Source organism: Marmota flaviventris, chromosome 8 (assembly GCF_047511675.1).
Source record: "Marmota flaviventris isolate mMarFla1 chromosome 8, mMarFla1.hap1, whole genome shotgun sequence".
In the NCBI taxonomy this organism is placed as follows: domain Eukaryota; kingdom Metazoa; phylum Chordata; class Mammalia; order Rodentia; family Sciuridae; genus Marmota; species Marmota flaviventris.
Window position 1 is genome coordinate 65,382,832 of NC_092505.1, and position 20,683 is coordinate 65,403,514.

Below are 20,683 nucleotides of genomic sequence, written 5' to 3' on the forward strand. Positions count from 1 at the left end.
CCTTATTTTCTCTCTCTCTCTCTCTCTCTCTCTCTCTCTCTCTCTCTCCTTCCTTGTTGCCATGAGCTGAGAAACTTTCTTCTTCCAGGCCCCTCTGCCATAAAGTTCTGCCTGTTCTTGGGCCCACAGCAATGGAACCAGCTAATAATGGACTAAAACCATAAACCAAAATAAACTTCTCCCCCTTTTAAAATTCTTTTTTCTCAGTTACTTGTCACAGAGACAGAAAGTTGACTGACATATCTAGTTAATATTTACCTGTTCATACTAGTAGCTATAAAGGCTATGCCCTCTTGTCCTTCTTATGCCTCTGACAATTGTGATGCTGACAGCATGGGAAATAGTCTTTAGAGACAAACCTTCCTGAATCAGAGCTTGCAGGTAAGAGAGAAGTGACATGATAGAAATGAACTGTGCTAACAGGAGAATAACTTGGGCCTCTAGATGGACCAGAATCCTGCCCTTCAGAGTAGTCAAATGGCCATCACTCATGGATGTTGAGTTTTTGTGTATTCTTTTAATGCTCAGTTGGGATTTCCAACATGGCCATGACCTTCTTGTGTGGGTAAAGAAGCACATCTATTGGCAGAATGATACACCTGTCTAGGTCTGGAATGGAATGATAACATTTGCCCAAAACTCTTAGAAGTGTGATTTGTCTTTTGACTTTTATTTCTATGATTCATATCACCTATTCCAATGATTCAAATTTGCTAATGTTGGTATTTGTTGAATATTTATTACATTTCAGATACTTATCTAGGTATTCAAGTGCATTGATTCATTTAATCTTCATAATAATAATAATGATTAGCTTTATTTTTACAGAAAAGAAAATGAGGCACAGAGAGGCTAAGCACTCTATTTCATTATATCTAAAATGCAGATTGTTTTTTTACACATTAACGTCTCCAAAATGAGATGTGCATCAGTCAGAGCCACAGCAGGAAGCAAGTTACACACCCTAACTGGGTAATTTGAGGAGTTTAAGAAAGAGGTGTGTATTTTACAAAGATATGGTCAATGTTTAGGAAAAATAATAAGAGATACTGAAGGTCTGTGAAGCTTGCCACCTCTGTGAGACATTCCACTCCTTAGCCTCAAGTTTCAAGATAAAGGAATGTAGAGAAAGTAGGATTTTTGTATGTTTTGTTGTTTTTTTTTTTAAAGAGAGGTCTGGCTATAAGACAGTGGTTAAAGTAGTGAGATATAGAAACCCATGGCATCCCCACAGGAATAACATTCTGACCTTATTATCTGCCTAACCTCTGACCTACACTTAATTCCCTTTTACTGCCAGTGTTTTCACAGGGCACAGAAAAGATTGCACAGCGAGGAAACAGTAGTGGCAGCATATGAAGTCAGATGATCTAATTACAGAGGCATTCCCTTAACTGATATTCACCAACAATCCTCACTAACCATTCATAAACTCTTGGTTTGTAAAAATTAAACTTGAATCAATTTTCTGTCTTATCAATGGTCTTCAGAGGTGTCCCTTCTTTCAAGGGAAAATAAAACTGAAGCCTGCAAAACCAGCGGAATAGATATTCTGGGCCCCAGGAGGAAATTGCATCACTGAGCATGAACCTCAGATTAACAGGATGGTGACTATGAGGAGAACATACCACTGGGTGGATGGCAATTTGTCTCAGGCAACTTGCTCTGTTTTACATTTAGGAACAAGAGTCTGACAGGAGGTAAGTACGCTTATAGTTACTGCTCTGATTTTGAAAACTTCATTCACTCAATTAGCTCCTCAGGAAATTTTAATTGAATTATATTGGATTTTCATATTCTGTCCTTCAATTTATTACCTCTTTCATAGTTTCCTCCTTGCTATATTTTATTGTTGCAGTAAGATTGTTCTCAGATCAATCTTTCACTTTACTATTTCCTTTTAACTATCTACACTTTTTTAAAATCCATCATTGAGATTTAATGTCAGTGACTTTATGTTTTAGTTCTTTGTTCTTTCAGTTTGCTTTCTTTTCTTTTTTAAAATTATCTTAATCATGTTATTTGATGATGGTCTTCATACTGCCCCATTATTTCTAGTTTTTGTGTTGCCAATTCTCCTCTTGATTGCTGTAATAGAATTATGGAATTATAGAGCAGACAGTGACTGTTGTATGGTAAATAGGTTGGGAAGAACCCAAAGAGTACTTTGCAAAAGAGATGAATTTTATACTAGGCCTAAAGGGTAGGTAGATATTTCAAAAGTTAATCAGGGGGCTGGGGCTCAAGTGGTAGCGCGCTCGGCTGGCATGCGCAGGGCGCTGGGTTCTATCCTCAGCACCACATAAAAATAAAAAAGAAAAAAAATAAAGATGTTATGTCCACCGAAAACTAAAAAAAAAAAAAAAAATATTAAAAAAATTCTCTCTCTCTCTCTCTCTCAAAAAAAAAGTTAATCAGGATGATACAGTCAAAAGAGGACATTCTAAGTAAAGATTTTTGCATATACAAACAGAGAATCATGAAATCTCATGTTGGCTAGAGAAGGAACATAATGCAGTGGGTGGGTGGTGAGTAGAGCAGAGGTAACAAGGAGCTTCAGAAGCAGATAGATACCATAGATGAGCCCCAGGGGCCAAATGGGACTGTGGTGAAATGCAGAGCCATACTAGGTAGAAAGGGTGACAGAAGGTACAAGAGTAATTTAATTTTTCAGCTCCAGCTGATGATTTACATTTGACTATGAGAACCTGGCATTACCAGACCTTTGTTTCTCAAGACAACCTGACATCTATATTTTATATAAACCTTTTCTAATTTAAAAAATTATGTTAGCTCAAAACAAATATAAAGATCTATATAGTTCAGATTAGCCCAATCTTTTAAATCTCTGGCCTGGATATAAAACATGACAAATAAAGGTCCAATTGTAAAAAGCCATGTATGGTGTTCTCAGAAGTTTAGATTTTACTCAGTAGGCAACAGAAAGGAATGGAGGATCTCAAGTAAAGGAATGGCATAACCACAAAATATTTTGCTTGTTTTATTATTATTATTTTTTAGTGGACTAGAATTAAAACAAGACAATGTCAAGGAGATCAGGGTGGAACCTATTTTAATAGTCTGAGATGAGTATAATTGTTGGGCTTGGATATAAACAAACAGAAAACAGAATATTCAGAATACTTAGAAGATATTTTAGTTATAGGATCAACAAAAATTTTATATCGATTAAACATGGAAGTTCAGTAGGGGTTGCTGATGACAGGGGTATTTTCCTCAATGTGGGTGACATTGCCATTGATCACCAAAAGAACACAGTTTGGATAAATAGATTTTGAGATGAGTTGGAAATGCAGGTTTGAAGCATAGGAAATAATGAATGAGATTCCGACTTGTAAGTTATTTTTTCCTAAGTTATGGATAAGCCTAGGAGCAGATGAACATTTCCTGGGAAGAAGATTGCATTGGATAGAGAAAGACACAGGATGGAATCTGAAGAATGTCACATTTTTAAGGTGTGGGACAGAGAAGAGAGACTAAAACAAGAGAGGAAGTACAGTTCTACTTCGTGGAGAAATAAAATCAATGCAAACCAATTATAGAGTTTGGAGGAAAAAAGTTGCAAGTATTTCAAGTTCCTTAAAGAGATTAGGTGGAATAGTAATTTAAAATACCCTTCAGATTAACCAGCACAAAGGCAATTTCAATAGAGTGTTGTGAAGAGTAGCAGCACTATGTCGGAATGACAGGGACTAACTCTTCTGCTTTTCTTCTTTGAATTACTGTGAAACATATCTGGAAACATTTTGAAATATGTCAGGTTTCTTTGTGCAATATCATAGTATTAACAAGATGCCAAAAAATGTATGCTAACAGATTCCCCATTTATATATCCATGTATACCTCCAACCCTCCACCCTGCAAAGATCTTCCTTCTTTTTTACATTTTTAAATTTTTTTATTTTTTAAAAAAAATTTATTTATTTTTTATTTATATATGACAGTGGAATGCATCAGCAAATCTTATTACACATATAGAGCACAATTTTTCATATCTCTGGTTGTATACACAGTATATTCATACCAATTTGTGTCTTCATACCTGTAATTTGGATAATAATGATCATCACATTCCACCATCATTAATAACCCCATGCCCTCCCTTCCCCTCCAATCCCTCTGCCCTATCTAGAGTTCATCTATTCCTCCCATGCTCCCCCTCCCTATCTCACTATGAATCAGCCTCCTTATATCAAAGAAAACATTTGGTATTTGGTATTTTGGGATTGGCTAACTTCACTTAGCATTATTTTCTCTAAATCCACCCATTTACCTGAAAATGCCATGAATTTATTCTCTTTTATTGCTGAATAACATTCCATTGTGTATGTATGCCACATTTATTTTATCCATTCATCTATTGAAGGGCATCTAGGTTGGTTCCACAGTTTAGCTATTGTGAATTGTGCTGCTATAAACATTGATGTGGCTGTATCCCTGTAGTATGCTGTTTTTAAGTCTTTTGGGTATAGACCGAGGAGAGGGATAGCTGAGTCAAAAGGTGGTTCCATTCCCAATTTTCCAAGAAATCTCCATACTGCTTTCCAGATTGGCTGCATCAATTTGGAATCCCACCAGCAATATATGAGTGTACCTTTTTCTCCACATCCTCACCAACACTTATTGTTGTTTGTATGCTTAATAGCTGCCATTCTGACTGGAGTAAAATGATAGAGTAGTTTTGATTTGCATTTCTCTAATTGCTAGTGATGATGTACTTTTTTCATGTATTTGTTGATTGATTGTACATTATCTTCTGAGAAGTGTCTGTTCAGGTCCTTGGCCCATTTATTGATTGGGTTATTTGTTTTTTTGGTGTTTAGCTTTTTGAATTCTTTATATACCCTAGAGTTTAATGCTCTATCTGATGTGTGAGAAGTAAAGATTTGCTCTCAAGATGTAGACTCTCGATTCACCTCACTGATTGTTTCTTTTGCTGAGAAAAAAACTTTTTAGTTTGATTCCATCCCATTTATTGATTCTTGATTTTAATCCTTGTGCTACAGGAGTCTTATTAAGGAAGTTGGGGCCTAATCCCACATGATGAAGGTTAGGGCCTACTTTTTCTTCTATTAGACACAGGGTCTCTGGTTTTATCCTAAGTCCTTGATCCGTTTTGAGTTGAGTTTTGTGCATGGTGAAAGAATAGGTTTAATTTCACTTTGTTGCATATGGATTTCCAGTTTTCCCAGCACCATTTGTTGAAGAAGCTATCTTTTCTCCAATGCATGTTCTTGGCACCTTTGTCTAATATAAGATAATTGTAGTTTTGTGGGTTAGACTCTGTGTCTTCTATTCTGTACCATTGGTCTACCAGTCTGTTTTGGTGCCAATTCTGTGCTGTTTTTGTTACTATTGCTCTGTAGTATAGTTTAAGTTCTGGTATAGTGATGCCAACTGCTTCACTCTTCCTGCTAAGGATTTATTTGGCTATTCTGGGTCTCTTATTTTTCCAGACGAATTTCATGACTGCTTTTTCTGTTTCTATGAGGAATGCCATTAGGATTTTGTTCAGAATTGCATTAAATCTGTATAGTGCTCTTGGAAGTATGGTCATTTTGATAATATTAATTCTACCCATCCAAGAGCAAGGTAGATCTTTCCATCTTCCAAGGTTTTCTTTGATTTCTTTCTTTAGGGCTGTGTAATTTCCATTATATAGATCTTTCAGCTCTTTTGTTAAGTTGATTCCCAAATATATATATTTATATTTTGAGGCTACTGTAAATGGGGTAATTTTTCTTGTTTCCCTTTCTGAGGATTTATCACTGATATACAGAAATGCATTTGATTTATGGGTGTTGATTTTATATCCTGCTACTTTGCTGAATTCATTTACTAGTTCTAAAAGTTTTCTGGTGGAACTTTTAGGGTCTTCTAGGTATAGAATCATATCATCAGCAAATAGTGCCAATTCTTCTTTCCCCATGTGTTTCCCTTTAATTTCTTTCGTCTAATTGCTCTGGCCAGTGTTTTAAGAACTATGTTGAATAGAAGTGGTGAAAGAAGGCACCTCTGTCTTGTTCCAGTTTTTAGAGGCAATGCCTTCAATTTTTCTTCATTTAGAATGATGTTGGCCTGGAGCTTAGCATACATAGCCTTTACAATATTGAGATACATTCCTGTTATCTCTACGTTTTCTAGTATTTTAAACATAAAGAGGTGCTGTATTTTGTCAAATGCTTTTTCTGCATCTATTGAGAAGATCATATGATTCATATCTTTAAGTCTATTGATGTGACGAATTACATTTATTGATTTCCTTATGTTGAAACAATCTTGCATCCCTGGGATGAATCCCTCTTGATTGTGGTGCACAATCGTTTTGATATGTTTTTGTTTTTGATTTGCCAGAATTTTATTGAGAATTTTTGCATCTATGTTCATTACAGATATTGGTCTGAAGTTTTCTTTCTTTGATGTGTCTTTGCCTGGTTTTGGAATCAGGGTGATATTGGCCTCATAGAATGAGTTTGGAAATGCTGCCTCTTTTTCTATTTCTTGAAATAAATTGAAGAGTATTGGTATAAGTTCTTCTTTAAAGGTCTTGTAGAACTCGGCTATGTATTCATCTGGTCCTCGGCTTTTCTTGGTTGGTAGACTTCTGATGGTGTCTGCTATTTTGTCACTTAAAATTGATCTGTTTAAATTGTGTACATCATCCTGATTCAATTTGGGCAAATTATAAGACTCTAGAAATTTATCAATACCTTCAATATTTTCTATTTTATTGGAGTTCAAGTTTTCAACATAATTTCAAATTATCTTCTGTTTTTCTGTAGTGTCTGTTGTGATATTTCCTTTTTCATCATGCATGTTAGTGATTTGAGTTTTCTCTCTACTTCTCTTCGTTAGCATGGCTAAGGGTCTGTCAATTTTATTTATTTTTTCAAAGAACCAACTTTTTGTTCTGTCAATTTTTTTTAAAGTTATTTCTTTTGTTTCAATTTCATTGATTTCAGCTCTGATTTTAATTATTTCCTGTCTTCTGCTGCTTGTGGTGTTGATTTGTTCTTCTTTTTCTAGGGCTTTGAGATGTAGTGTTAAATCATTTATTTGTTGACTTTTTCTTCTTTTAAGAAATGAATTCCATGCAATGAACTTTCCTCTTAGAACTGCTTTCATAGCGTCTCAGAGATTTCGATATGTTGTATTTGTGTCCTCATTCATCTCTAAATATTTTTTAATCTCCTTTTTGATGTTTTCTGTAACCCATTGTTCATTCAGTAGCATATTATTTAGTCTCCAGGTATTGGAGTAGATTTTATTTCTAATTTTATCATTGATTTCTAATTTCATTCCATTATGATCTGATAGAATGCAGGGTAGTATCTCTATTTTTTTATTTGCTAAGAGATGCTTTGTGGTATAGTATATGGTCTATTTAGAGAAGGATCAATGTGCTGCTGAGAAGAAAGTATATTCTCTCGTTTAAGGATGGAATATTCTATACATGTCAGTTAAGTCTAAGTTATTGATTGTATTATTGAGTTCTATAGTTTATTTGTTCAGCTTTTGTTTGGAAGATCTACCTAGTGATGAAAGAGGTGTGTTAAAGTCACCCAAAATTATTGTGTTGTGGTCTAATTGACTCTTGACCTTGAGAAGAATTTGTTTGATAAATATAGCTGCTCCATTGTTTGGGACATATATATTTATAATTGTTAAGTCTTGTTGGTATGTGGTTCCCTTGAGCAGTATGTAGAGTCCTTCTTTATCCTTTTTGATTGACTTTACTTTGAAGTCTACTTTATTTGATATGAGGATGGAAACCCCTGCTTGCTTTCACAATCTATGTGAGTGGTATGATTTTTCCCAACCCTTCACCTTCAGTCTGTGAATGTCTTTTTCTATGAGATAAGTCTCTTGGAGGTAGCATATTGTTGGGTATTTTTTTGTTTTGTTTTGTTTTTGATCCAATCTGCTAGTCTATGTCTTTTGATTGGTGAGTCTAGGCCATTAACATTCAGGGTTATTATTGAGGCATAATTTGTATTCCCAGCCATTTTTTATCTATTTTTGGTATTTAATGTGACTTGGTTTAACCACTGATTAGATTTTCCTTTAGTGTAAATTCTTCCTTCTGCTGATTTTCATCATTGTTTTTCATTTTCTCTTCTTGAAATATTTTGCTGAGGATGTTCTGTAGTGCAGGCTTTCTCATTGTAAATTTTTTAAAAAATATTTTTTAATTGTAGATAAACACAACACCTTTATTTTGTTTTTACATGGTGCTGAGAATTGAACCCAGTGTCTCATACAGGCTAGGCAAGTGCTCTACCACTGAGCCATAACTCCAGCCCTCGTTGAAAATTCTCTTAACTTATGTTGTTTATCATTGAAGGTTTTTATTGCATCATCAAATCTAAAGCTTAGTTTTGCTGGATATAAGATTCTTGGTTGGCATCCATTTTTTTCCAGAGCTTGCTATGTGTTGTTCCACGATCTTCTGGCTTTGAAGGTCTGGGTTGAAAAATCTGCTGAGATATGAATTGGTCTCCCCCTATATGTGATCTGATTCCTCTCTCTTGTGGCTTTTAAGATTCTATTCTTAAAATGCTAGGCATTTTCATTATAATGTAACTTGGTGTAGATCCATTGTAATTTTGTACATTTGGTGTCCTGTAAGCCTCTTGTATTTGGTTTTCCAATTCATTCCTCATGCTTGGGAAATTTTCTGATATTTTTGACTAAAAATGTAGTGATTATGTTGTCCAGGAGCTTATGCACAAAAGATTGTGCATTCTTTTAGTTTAAAACTCTGTGCCTTCCTCTATCCCAATGACTGAGATTTAGTCTTTTGAGCGGTCCCATAATTCTTGGATGTTCTGTTAATGGTTTCTGACTTTCTTCACTGTGGGATCAACTGTATTTTCCAGATTGTATACTTTGTCTTCATTATCTGAAGTTTTAAATTATCTAGTCTGTTGGTTATGCTTTCTATTGAGTTTTTTATTTGATTAATTGTATACTTCGTTTCAAGGATTTCTGACTAATTTTTTTAGGCTCTCTATCTCTCTCCTGAAGTCATCTTTTGTTACTGTATTTACTTTCTTGTCTTATTGTTGGAGTGATCAATTTTTTTGCCGGCATTTGCTCACTTAGGTCCTTCTTTAATTCACAGATCATTTTAATTATGAACCTCTGAACTCCTTTTCTGACTTTTCATCAACTTCGCTGTCCATGGGTTCTGTTATTATAGTGTTATGGTTTGTTTGGGGAACTTTCCTCCCTTGTTTTTTTCATATTGTCTATGTGTCTTCCTTTCTTGCAATGTGAATCTGAGATATTACAGTTTCTTCCCTATATTCTTGTGGTACCCATGCAGATTATCTGTACCTCACCTTGATGTTGGGCTTCCAAACCCTGCTGGTGTCCCTCAATAGTGCTACTGCATCTTGGATCTGGGTCCTGTGCAAGTTGGAGTAGGTGGATCTGGGCTGCTGGGCTTGACTTCCTGCAGTAGTCTGCTGGTCAGAAGGGGTGGTCTTGCACCAAAGGCTAGACTCTGGTGGTGTCTGCCCCACTGGGAAAGGGGTGGACCAGGCCTGCTGTGTGCCTGGGCTCTGCAGAGGCTAGTGTGGGTAGATCTGGGTCCCTAGGCTTGACCACCCACCAAGCTCTACTTGGACATCTAACAATTCAAATTTGATATGTCCCAAACAACTCCCCTTATCTTTCCAAACATGCTCCAGTCCCAGATTTTTACTCCTTGTTGATGGCAACTCTGTTCTTTTACTTCTGGGGACTAAATTCCTGAAATCGTCTTTAAATTCTATCTCTTTCTTTTTTTGTGTACTGGGGATTAGTCCTACAGCTCACCACCTGTTAAGTCAAGTGTTCTACCACTGAACTATATCCTCAGTCTGTTTTTTTTTTTTTTGTCCTATCATTTAATTCCTCAAAATATAATTATGTTTTGAAAAATATTCTTGTCTCTTGCAAAAACAATTTCAAAGTAACTTTAAGGAATAAATCAATTTCTCTAGACAAGAAAACAGTATGGTATGACTTTTAAAAAAAGAAAAAAACTCCGTTTCATAATCTGAAACTAAGAAGTTCTGAGTGGGGCTGGGGATGTGGCTTAGTGATAGAAAATGTGCGTAGGAGGCCCTATGTTTGATCCCCAGCATAAAAAACCAAAGTTTTTAGTGTCAAATAAATAATTCATTTGACTAAAAATGTAGTGACTACGTAGTGAAGGACACTGTCCAGGAGCTTATGCACAATATATTAGAGGGATATTTTTATTTTCTGAAAGAGATAAAAGATCATCTTTTTAAAAATGTATATTTTTTGACTTCTCCGGCATATGTCATCCAGTGACTGTCCCTAACCTCCACTTCTCATTAGCTTTCAATTGCATGCATTTTTATGTGTTCTCAGAAAATTACTTTATCTTTTTTATTAGGAAGAATGTGAATTATTTGGTTAGGATGTTACTGAATTTTCCACCATTTAATTCTCAGCATATGTTTTCTTTGACATCTGCTTGACTAATCTTTTTCCCTTAAAAATAAGGAAAAAAAATCAAAAGTAAGTAGGGTTGAGGGAAGAGCATCATTTTTGGAGCCTGTAATGTAATCTTGTAAGCTTCAGCTTTGCCATCTTTAAGATGAGCATACTGACATCTGTGTCACCAGACTGCTATGAGATGCCTCTTACAAATACTTAGTAAAACATCTTGTAAATGGCTGGTGCAAAATAATTGATAGCTCTTATAAAAAATTATTTCCCCCCTTTTTATTATTTTATTTTATTTTTGCTGCATTAAAAAAATTCATTCTAATTTGTTATATACGACAGCAGAATGCCTTACAATTCACATTACATATATAGAGTACAGGCTCTCACTAAACTGCTCAGGTGGCCTCAAATTTGCTATCCTCCTGCCTTAGCTTCTTGAGTAGCTGGGATTACAGCTGTGTGCCACCTCACTGACTTTGTGGCATATTACAGAAGTAATCTATCAGCCACTCCTGCAGTCTCTGTCTTCACAGTATTTCTAGATTCCTACCACTTCTTAATACTTTTACTGCTATCATCCTGATCTAAGCCAAAACCAGACCTGAACTGCTGAGTAACTGGCCCCCACCTCAGCTCAAACATAAACTATTTGTAACACAAAAGCCTGAGGGAAGCTGTTAAAACATATGTAGATGACCTCGCTCCTCTTTCACCATCTAGTGGATCCCCACTTCACCTTGAGCTTCTGGTGTTCCCCCGCAGCATTATGGGATCTGCCTTGGCACCTCTGTCCTCACCTGGCTAATTACTAGGATCCTCATCACCCACTTACCCTGGCCACTCTATTTTTCTCTCCTTCAAACATTCATGGGATTTTGCAACTGCTTATTTCATGGATTTTTGGATTGCTGTGTTTTTCTTTTTCTTTTTTTCTTCTTCCAGATATTCACAGGGTAACTTCTTCATTTTTTTTTTCAAACTTCTGTTCAAAAGTAATCTTAAGGGAGCATGGGAGGAACAGACGAACTCTAGATAGGACAGAGGGGTTAAAGGGGAAGGGAGGAGGCTAGGGGTTATTAATGATGGTGGAATGTGATGATCATTATTATCCAAAGTACATGTATGAAGACACAAATTGGTGTGAATAGACTTTGTATACAACCAGAGATATGTAAAAGTGTGCTCTATATGTGTAATAAGAATTGTAATGCATTCCACTGTATAAATACACAAAAAAGTAATCTTTTAACTGAAGTTTAACCTTGCCATGGGCCTTCCTTGGGCTCTGTGTGTGTGTGAACTATGTGCTTTTGAGTGTATGGGAGGACTGGCCTGGTGTTGCATGCTCTTTAGGCCAAGCAACACATGCGTGCACTTTCCTCTCACTCTGCCTGTGTTCCCACACAGCAAAGATGGGTGTGACTTGCCAAGTTGTCAATTGATCTACTGACCACAATCACCAAGCTAGACTCAACCCACTGCCTTATTTGGAAAGAACATTCCATGAACCTCCTTTTGTGCTCCACCCCCCCCCCCCCATAAAAATAAGGAATCCAGGTGCACACTCTCTTTCCAACAGACCCCTAAGGTCTAGAGCTGTTCCAGATTTTGAAAAAGTATTTCTGTGTGCTTGTGTGCTTTCTTTGCCATTTTCTGTTATTGATATAGCCAGATTTTGTGAACCCAGCATAGGTCACCAGCCCGGCTAGTTGGAGATATAAACTGACTAACAAATTTAAAATTATTACCAATTCCTACCCTAAATTTTCATCCCCACGTTTTCTTTACTAATTTTTTTTTAATAATGTAGTTCCTACAACACTAACATAGTTAGTTCCTTGACTATTCTTCTTTTTTTTAAAAAAAATATTTTTTAGGTTTAGTTGGACACATTGTATTTTATTTATTTAAAATTCATCCATCCATCCATTCATTCATTCATTCTTATGTGGTGCTGAGGATTGAACCCAAGGCCTTGCATATGCTAGGCAAGCACTCTACCACTGAGCCCCAGCCCCAGCCCCAAATATTATTCTTTATTATAGCATTTTCAGATCCATCTATTCCATTGTTGAATAACTTGTCTAAAAATTATTTCAAACTGAACTAGAAATTTGCATCCTACACTCTATTGGTTACCAACTTTAAGAGTACGACACAGGAATGGTTTATGAATTCTTTGCTACTGATTTAATTTTGATCTCTTCATAAGGTTTGTATATTCAAAACTTGGAAACCTACTCCAGATGTCAAATGGTAAATAAGAAAAATTTTTGAATGATTCACATCAAAGATTTAAACAATATATATTGCCATAGTTCATATGTTTGTATTGGTCTCCTCCTCCTCCTCCTCCTCCTCCTCCTCCTCCTCCTTCTTCTTCTTCTTTTTTTTTTTTTTTTGGTAAGGCAAACAGATCATGCATTTATTTCTACATGTGTAGTTTCAGGGTTATCTTTAATCTTCTTTCTGTCAGTTTTCCCCTCAAAGCTTGTGTAAGCAGATTTTATGTGCAACCCCTGTATTGTGTGTGACTGTAAACACACACATTTGCATAGAGAGGGATGAACATAGTGATGAGTAGTCTCATTTTTGTTATAGTTTTTTTTATCCTTGTCTTATTTATCTGGATTAGAAACAAACAGATTTTGGTCAACTAAATGAAGAATAAATCTCATTGAATCACTAAGTACAGATATTCCAGACTATGAGACACCAAACCCAGATGTCCTGCATACTCTCTTGGTTAATTAATTATTTTTGGTACCCAGGGATTGATCTCAGAGGAATTTTACCATTGAGCCACATCCCTAGCCACATCTTCTTTTTATTTATTTACTTTTTTATTTTGAGTCAGGGTCTCACTAAGTTGCTCAGGGCTTCAATTAGTTGCTGAGGCTGGTCTTGAACTTGCAATCCTCCTGCATCAGTCTCTGGAGCTGCCGGGATTACGGGCATGCACCAACATGACTGGCTCTTTTGGTTAGATTTATCAACTATTTGTGGGATCATGAGGGAAAAAGTAGATTTGATGGACCCTCAATCTTGTGTGATGATTTGAATATGAGGTGTCCACCAAAAACTCCTGTGTTGATGCAGAAATATTCAGAGGTGAATTGATTAGATTATGAGAGCTGTGACCTAATCAGTCCAATGTAGTTTGAATGGACTGGGTGGTAACTGTAGACAGGTGGGGACTGGCCGGAGAAGGTGGGTCACTAGGGGTACCCCTAACCCCTTCCCTCTCTCTGCTTCCTGGTTGCCCGGAATGGAGCTGCTCCCCTCCGCCATGCATTTCTGCCTTACCTTGGAATTAAAGCAACAGACTGGGCCAATCGTGGACTAAACTTCTGGAGCCATGAGGCTAAACAAACCTTCCCTCCGCTATGTTGTTCTCTTGGGGTATTTTGGTCACAATAATGCAAAGTTGACTAACATAGCTTAGATTGGCATTGACCTCAGATTTCTTCATAAATGGGTAGCAGAGACCTATTTATATTTTATGTCTGTGCTATTGTTTATCTTTAGGTCATCATTGAGTGGCTTAGTGTATCAATAATGTCTTTTGAACATTAAGGAGGAAAAATGAGAATCATAAGGAGCAGTTTTCATTCCTAAGAAGTTTGTATTCTATTTAACTAATTTGTTTTAGAACCACCAAATTCTGATAGATTTCATCTGTTTTTTTCTCATGATAATGATGAAACTAAAGATTGAGGGGAGTTGATTATTTGTATGAAAGTTTTTATGTCTTATATGCATAATTTTTGAGATATGTTAGGGTCTAGCAGTGATCTTTGTGGGAGAAAATAACAGAGAGAAACATGTTTCCCTTTATAAGTGGAAATTCATTAAATTTACAGTTGTCAGTAATCTTTGTGAGGAACATAATATAAAAAGAAACGAATTTCCTTTTATAAGTGGAAATAAGTTTTTTTTAATTCACAATTCCTTTGCAGAGAATAACTAATTAAAATCAGATTACATGGTCTTTCTTTTCCAACTTTCTAATGTCTTTGACACTCAAGAGGAAAGAATAAACTTTGGTTTTCCAAGCTTGTTTTAGCTTAGCTGTAGTAAAAATGTGATCCAAAGACCAAAGATGGTCCTCTGGGAGAAGTTCTTAAGGTTGTTTCTGTTTTCACAATAATGTTAAGATATTGTTTGTTTTTTAAAAAATATTGATTTTTATTAAATGTCAACTCCTAATAGATGTTTTAAAATATTCCATTTGGTGAAATGTGAAGTATACATAAAACACTTGTGATACCTCTCAAAGTATGATGGTTGTCTTTAACACAAATGCTTGTGTTACTTTTTGAGTTTTGAGTTGAATGAACTGCTTATTTTTTTTTAAAGAGAGAGAGAATTTTAATATTTATTTTTTAGTTTTCGGCGGACACAACATCTTTGTTTGTATGTGGTGCTGAGGATCGAACCCGGGCCGCACGCATGCCAGGCGAGCGCGCTACCGCTTGAGCCACATCCCCAGGCCAAATGAACTGCTTATTATTTTTTCTGGAATACCATCTTACTTGAATGAACAACTGACACACACTATGGTTATTACAGGTTGAGCACCTCTCAGGTGAAATGCTTGTGATTGGAAATGACTGGAAGTGTTTTAGATTTCGGATTTTTTTGGATTATGAAATATTTGCCTATATATAATGATATATCTTGGCAATGGGACCCAATTCTAAGCATGAAATTAATTTCTGTTTCGCATACACTTTATACATATAGACTGCAGTTATTTTTATACAATATTTTTAGTGCACCTGTTTTGACTGTAACTGGTCACATGAGGTCATGTGTGGAATTTTCCACTTGGGGTGTCATGCTGATTCTCAAAAAGTTTTGAATTTTGGTACATTTCAGATCTAAGAGTTTGGTTTGTTTGTTTTTAGCAATTTATTTCTGAATGCACAATCATTTTCTAGATCCTACATGACATGTTCATATTATTGCTTTAATGTCTTATAGAGTACATACTTGTGTAATTTTGTGTTTTCTAGGTGCATTTTTTTGGATCTTCAAGATACTTTAAGAGTACAAAATTCTTTTATTCACTTTTTCAATTTTAAAATTTAATTTTTAAACCTATCGATTGAAAAAATTAATGAGTTTTGTTGTGCAATTTCCATACATGCTAAAGGAATCTGAAATTAAAGGAAAAAAAGGTAAAGAGAATTTCATCAGTTGTTTTAGTTGATAAGAAATGTATATTATGAGGGCTGGGGATGTGGCTCAAGCGGACGCGCTCGCCTGGCATGCGCGTGGCCTGGGTTGGATCCTCAGCGCCACATGCAAATGGGGATGTTGTGTCCGCTGAGAACTAAAAAAATAAATATTAAAAAAATTCTCTCTCTCTCTTTTTTTAAAAAAAATGTATATTATGGCTGGACATGATGGCGCATACCTGTAATCCCAGTGGCTCAGGAGGCTGAGGCAGGAGGATGGAGAGTCCAAAGCCAGCTTTAGCAACTTATTGAGGACCTAAGCAACTCAGGGAGACACTGTCTTTAAATAAAATACAAAAAAAGCGCTGGGTATATGGTTCAGTAGTTGCATGTCCTTGAGTTCAATCCCCAGCACTGTCCCCTCCACCATGTATGTTATGATCACCTAAGATTAAATTAATTTTAACTTTGGAGACATTGCTTTAAACTTATAGAACATTTTCAAGTGTGGAAAAGTCATAAAAATTTATCAACAGCATTAATTGGTTTATGTGAATGGGCCTGTGAGTCTTTTCTTTCTTTCTTCCTTCCTTCCTTCCTTTCTTTTTTGTGGTGCATGGGATTGAACCCAGGGCCTTGTGCATTCGAGGAAAGTACTCTACCAACTGAGCTATATTACCAGCCCTCATTTTTTTCTTGTTATTAATTTGCACATTCTTCAACCTTAATAACCTGCCTTCTGCATACACACATGATGTGCGTAAGCCACTGTGATTGTTTATGCAGTCTAGCACACTGTGGAACAAGTCTAACCTGCCTTAAACAGTGGCCATGATTGATGAAAATAGTTTCCCAATTTTAACCCTAGTAAACATTTGGATTTTTCTACTTATTGCTCTTATTGCTCTTATCTTCCCAAATTGCAAAGCTTACTATATCTTCTTCTGGGGTCTTTCAAGTTTCTTACTGTTTCAAGATAAATTTCTAAGACAATTTTGCCAAATATGTTATAAATCAGCATTAACATTTATTGAGGGAATATTTATCGGGATTGCTTAAGCATTTAAAAAAATGACATTTTATTTTTTTGAAAATGAAATATACCTATATTAAGTTCAACCAATACAGAAAAACCTAAGTTCTTACAATTCCACCAATCATAAACAAACATGTTAATATCAGCTGCATACTTTTCTATTGATGTATATAAAAAGGAGAAAAAAATAATTTCACAAAAATGCTTTTATCTAGAAATCTTATTTTAAATAAGAAGTATTGTTACTTGATCTTAAAGTGTGAAACTGAAACAATTCTAATTTGGAGATACAAATTTCTTCACAATATTTAACAGTGACAGTGAACACCAACATAAACTGTAGACTGAGGAATAATCTAGAATCAACATAGGCTCATCAGTTATAGCAGATATACAACTTTGGTGGGAAATGCTGATGATGGGGGAGGCTGCACCTGTGTGTGGGAAAGGATCACAGAATGCTTTGTACTTTCCACTCAAATTTTTCTGTGAACTAAAACTGTTATAAAAGAGAAAGTCTATAGGGCTGGGGTTGTGGCTCAGTGGTAAAGGGCTCGCCTCATACTTGAGAGGCACTGGGTTTGATCCTCAGCACCACATAAAAGTAAATAAATAAAATAAAGGTATTGTGTCCATCTACAACAAAAAAAATAAAATAAAAAGACAGTCTATATCTGTACAGAAAATTGAGCTTTTCAGCTGTATTTTATGGTTTACCATAACAATGTGGAAAACATTCAGTGAACTAAAAAGAAGAACATGTTGAATAGAAAGAGAAATCTTCATAAATATATACTTCAATGGATTTGGATCATTGCCTCCTCTATTTTGAAAAGAAAATCTTTGCCAATAAGATACTCGTTTTTATTTTTTTGAGATACTCATTTTTAAAGGAGTTCGCTAAAGAAATTATGAACTATATTAGGAGATGTAACTAGAAGTAACTAACCACTCAATTTTTGTTTTGTTTTTTAAATTTAATTTTTATTGGTTCTTTTTAGTTACACATTATAGTAAAGTGTATTTTGACATATTATACATACACAGAATATAACGTATTCTAAATAGGATCCCATTCTTGTGGTTGTACATGATGTGGAGTTTCATTGGTGGTGTATTCATATATGAACATAGCAAATTTATGTCTAATTCATTTTACTGTATTTCCTATTCCCATCCTCTCTCCCTTTCTTTTATTCCCCTTTGTCTAATCCATTGAGCTTCTGTTCTTCCCTTCCCTCACTTATTGTGTGTTAGCACCCACATGTCAGACAGAACATTCAGCCTTTGTTTTTATGAGATTGGCTTATTTCACTTAGTATGATGGATCTCCAGATCCATCCACTTACTGGTAAAAGTCATAAAGCCATTTTTTATGGCTGAGTAATATTCCATTGTGTATAATATAGCATATTTTCTTTGTGCATTCATCTGTTGAAGAGCACCTGGGTTGGTTCCATGGCTTAGCTATTGTGAATTGTGCTGTGATAAACATTGGCGTGTCTGTGTCACATCACTGTAGTATGCTCATTTGAGGTCCTTTTGGTATATACCTAGGAGTGGGATAACTGGGCCAAATGATGGTTCCATTGTAAGTTTTCTGAGGAATCTCCATACTGCTTTCCAGAGCCTGTTTGTTTATTTTTAAAGTTAGGTTTTCACTGTCACACAATGTCCATTGACTCCATGCAAAACTTGCTCTTTTTTCCACTTTCTGATTTTTTATTTATTATTTTACATTTTTGAGGATTTAAAGTATTTGCATTCTGTTGTTTAGACATAGTTCCTTCAAATATTTAGTCTTAACTATATATTTAAATTAATTTTTTGTTTATCATCAGCATGGTTTTTATTTTGATTTGTCTCTTGGTTGATTGGACATCACTATCTGGAACTGTGTTGTTTTAGAGAAATATAAGAGGGAAGAAGAAGGATTAAAAGAAGAAGTGTGGGGCTGGAGTTGTGGCTCAGTGGTAGAGCACTTGCTTATCATGTGTGAGACACTAGGTTCAATTTTTAGCACCACATATAAATAAATGAATAAAAACAAAAGTCCATCAACATCTAAAAAAAGAAGAAGGAGTGTTTTCTCATTCTCTTCTGTTCCCTTTAATACAGATATATAGGCAAGATGAAATAAGACCCATAATTCCTTACTTAGCTCAGCATGTCTATTTTTGTGATGCTGCTCATTTAATATACGGTAGGATCTATTGCCTGATAATATAATCATGAAGTAATTAGCAGGACTAGTTTTTATTCTTAGGGAGAAAAAGAAGAAGAAGAAGAAAAACCAAACCAAACCAAACAAACCCAGACCCTCAGAAACAAAGCCAATTCTGGCTCATTATCAAAATTACTTGAAGACTACTGATTAAACAATGTTTTTCTCAAATGTTAGAGCAGATATAGAAACTGTAGCATTCAAATGAACTTGACTGTGGTTCAGATGAGAAATAAAGGATAGTGTATTCTAAGCTATGATGCTTGTAACAACCACAAGTAACCACACCATGAGAACACAATACCTGCTTTGTGCGTACATATATTTGTGTTTGTACAATTAGTGCTATTATGAAATGCTTGTATTAGTGGTGGAAATATCTGTGATAACATCAACCTGAACAGGAAGTTGATGTGGTAACTATTTCAGGGTTAAATATGCAGTTTAGAAAGGCTGGTGGAAGAAAAGGGGGGTATACTGCCCAACTCAATGGGGGCTGGTGATTGCAGCTGGCTGTGGAGGGTGATGGAGTCCCTGAAGTCCCTGGCATGTTTAAGCAAAAGCAGGTGAAGTCATATTTGGTGAAAGGCTTTAAAATGTCTAAAAGTAACTTTGAAAGTGAGCATATTTTCTGTACAGGATGTAGGTTGTCTCCAATGGGAATCGCAGAATTTAACTTTTGAAGACAGCAAGATTTTAAGGGTTTGTAAAATGCAGGGTGGTTAGGGACTATGGCATAGAAATGATCCAAGGTCATTTAAAAGCCAATATATTGAGTGACATCAACAAAAATGTAGGAAACTCCAAAACTCTGTTCCTCTAGTTCTTTGGAACTCTCAAACTTTATTAAAATACTTTATCAAAACCAAGGGAATGCGTAATACAGAGAAAACTTACTAAACTTCAGTAAGAGAATGATAATGACATTTTAACTTACCTGCCTACCATCTCCACACCACAGCTGGTCAGTGACTGTCAGAAAGGGCAATACAAATATCATTCTCAAACAATAATCGTGGTGGCATGTTTTGGCTTCTCTAGTGACTCTCTGAGGGTTTGGCCCCCAGGTAGGGATCTTGACTTTATTTTTTTCACTTTGAAACTATCTCAGGGCTGGAACCCCTTGAATGTCATCTGCTGAAAACCATTAAAAGGCAAATGTTCTAGGAATGGCTCTCTGGGGTGAGGGATAAAAAAATGGGATAAGCAGGACACAGACTGAAGAGCTTAGGAAGAAGCTAGGAAGGGAGATCTGTGGGAGGCTATGTACTTTGCAAAGCTTCCATATGCATTGGGGAAACTAACATCTGTCCACTTGACCAGGGCTGGACGTATGCTCAGAAAAGGTCTGAAAAGGCCCTAAATTCTTACATCTGGCTAACATTCAGGTAGGAAGACAGTGAAGTTTAAGGTATATTTGTAAACTGCCTGGTGCATGCTGAAGGTTTTCCTAATGTACACAGAACTCATCTGCAAAGACTAGGAGATATTCTCTTTGGGTTGCAGGTGTTTAAGGAAATTATTGTCAAATCAATGAATAATTAATAAGATAATGGAACATAGAAGTTATTAGGCACACACAGCAAAGAATTTATATTTTATTTATTTTTTATTTTTTTTATATTGTCACTCCCAAAGAATTTTTAATATCCAATATGTAATATAAATACATAGCATGGATGTCCTTCTTAAAATATCTCCATAGTCGATAGGAAAGGTAGCAGAATACAGTCACTAATATGCCATTTTGTA

At 35.6% G+C, this 20,683-nt stretch overlaps 1 protein-coding gene across 2 annotated transcripts in view; it reads left to right on the forward strand.

The window, feature by feature from the left end:
• Nucleotides 1-1,614: 1,614 nt before the first annotated feature.
• The window catches only part of LOC114093369 (cell surface glycoprotein CD200 receptor 5-like), a 65,773-nt gene continuing 46,704 nt past the window's right edge, over nucleotides 1,615-20,683 (forward strand). For both annotated transcript variants that reach the window (XM_027936150.2, XM_027936151.2), the window contains exon 1: nucleotides 1,615-1,700. The gene's annotated coding sequence lies outside the window, so the exon portion shown is untranslated. The remainder of the gene's footprint in view (nucleotides 1,701-20,683) is intronic.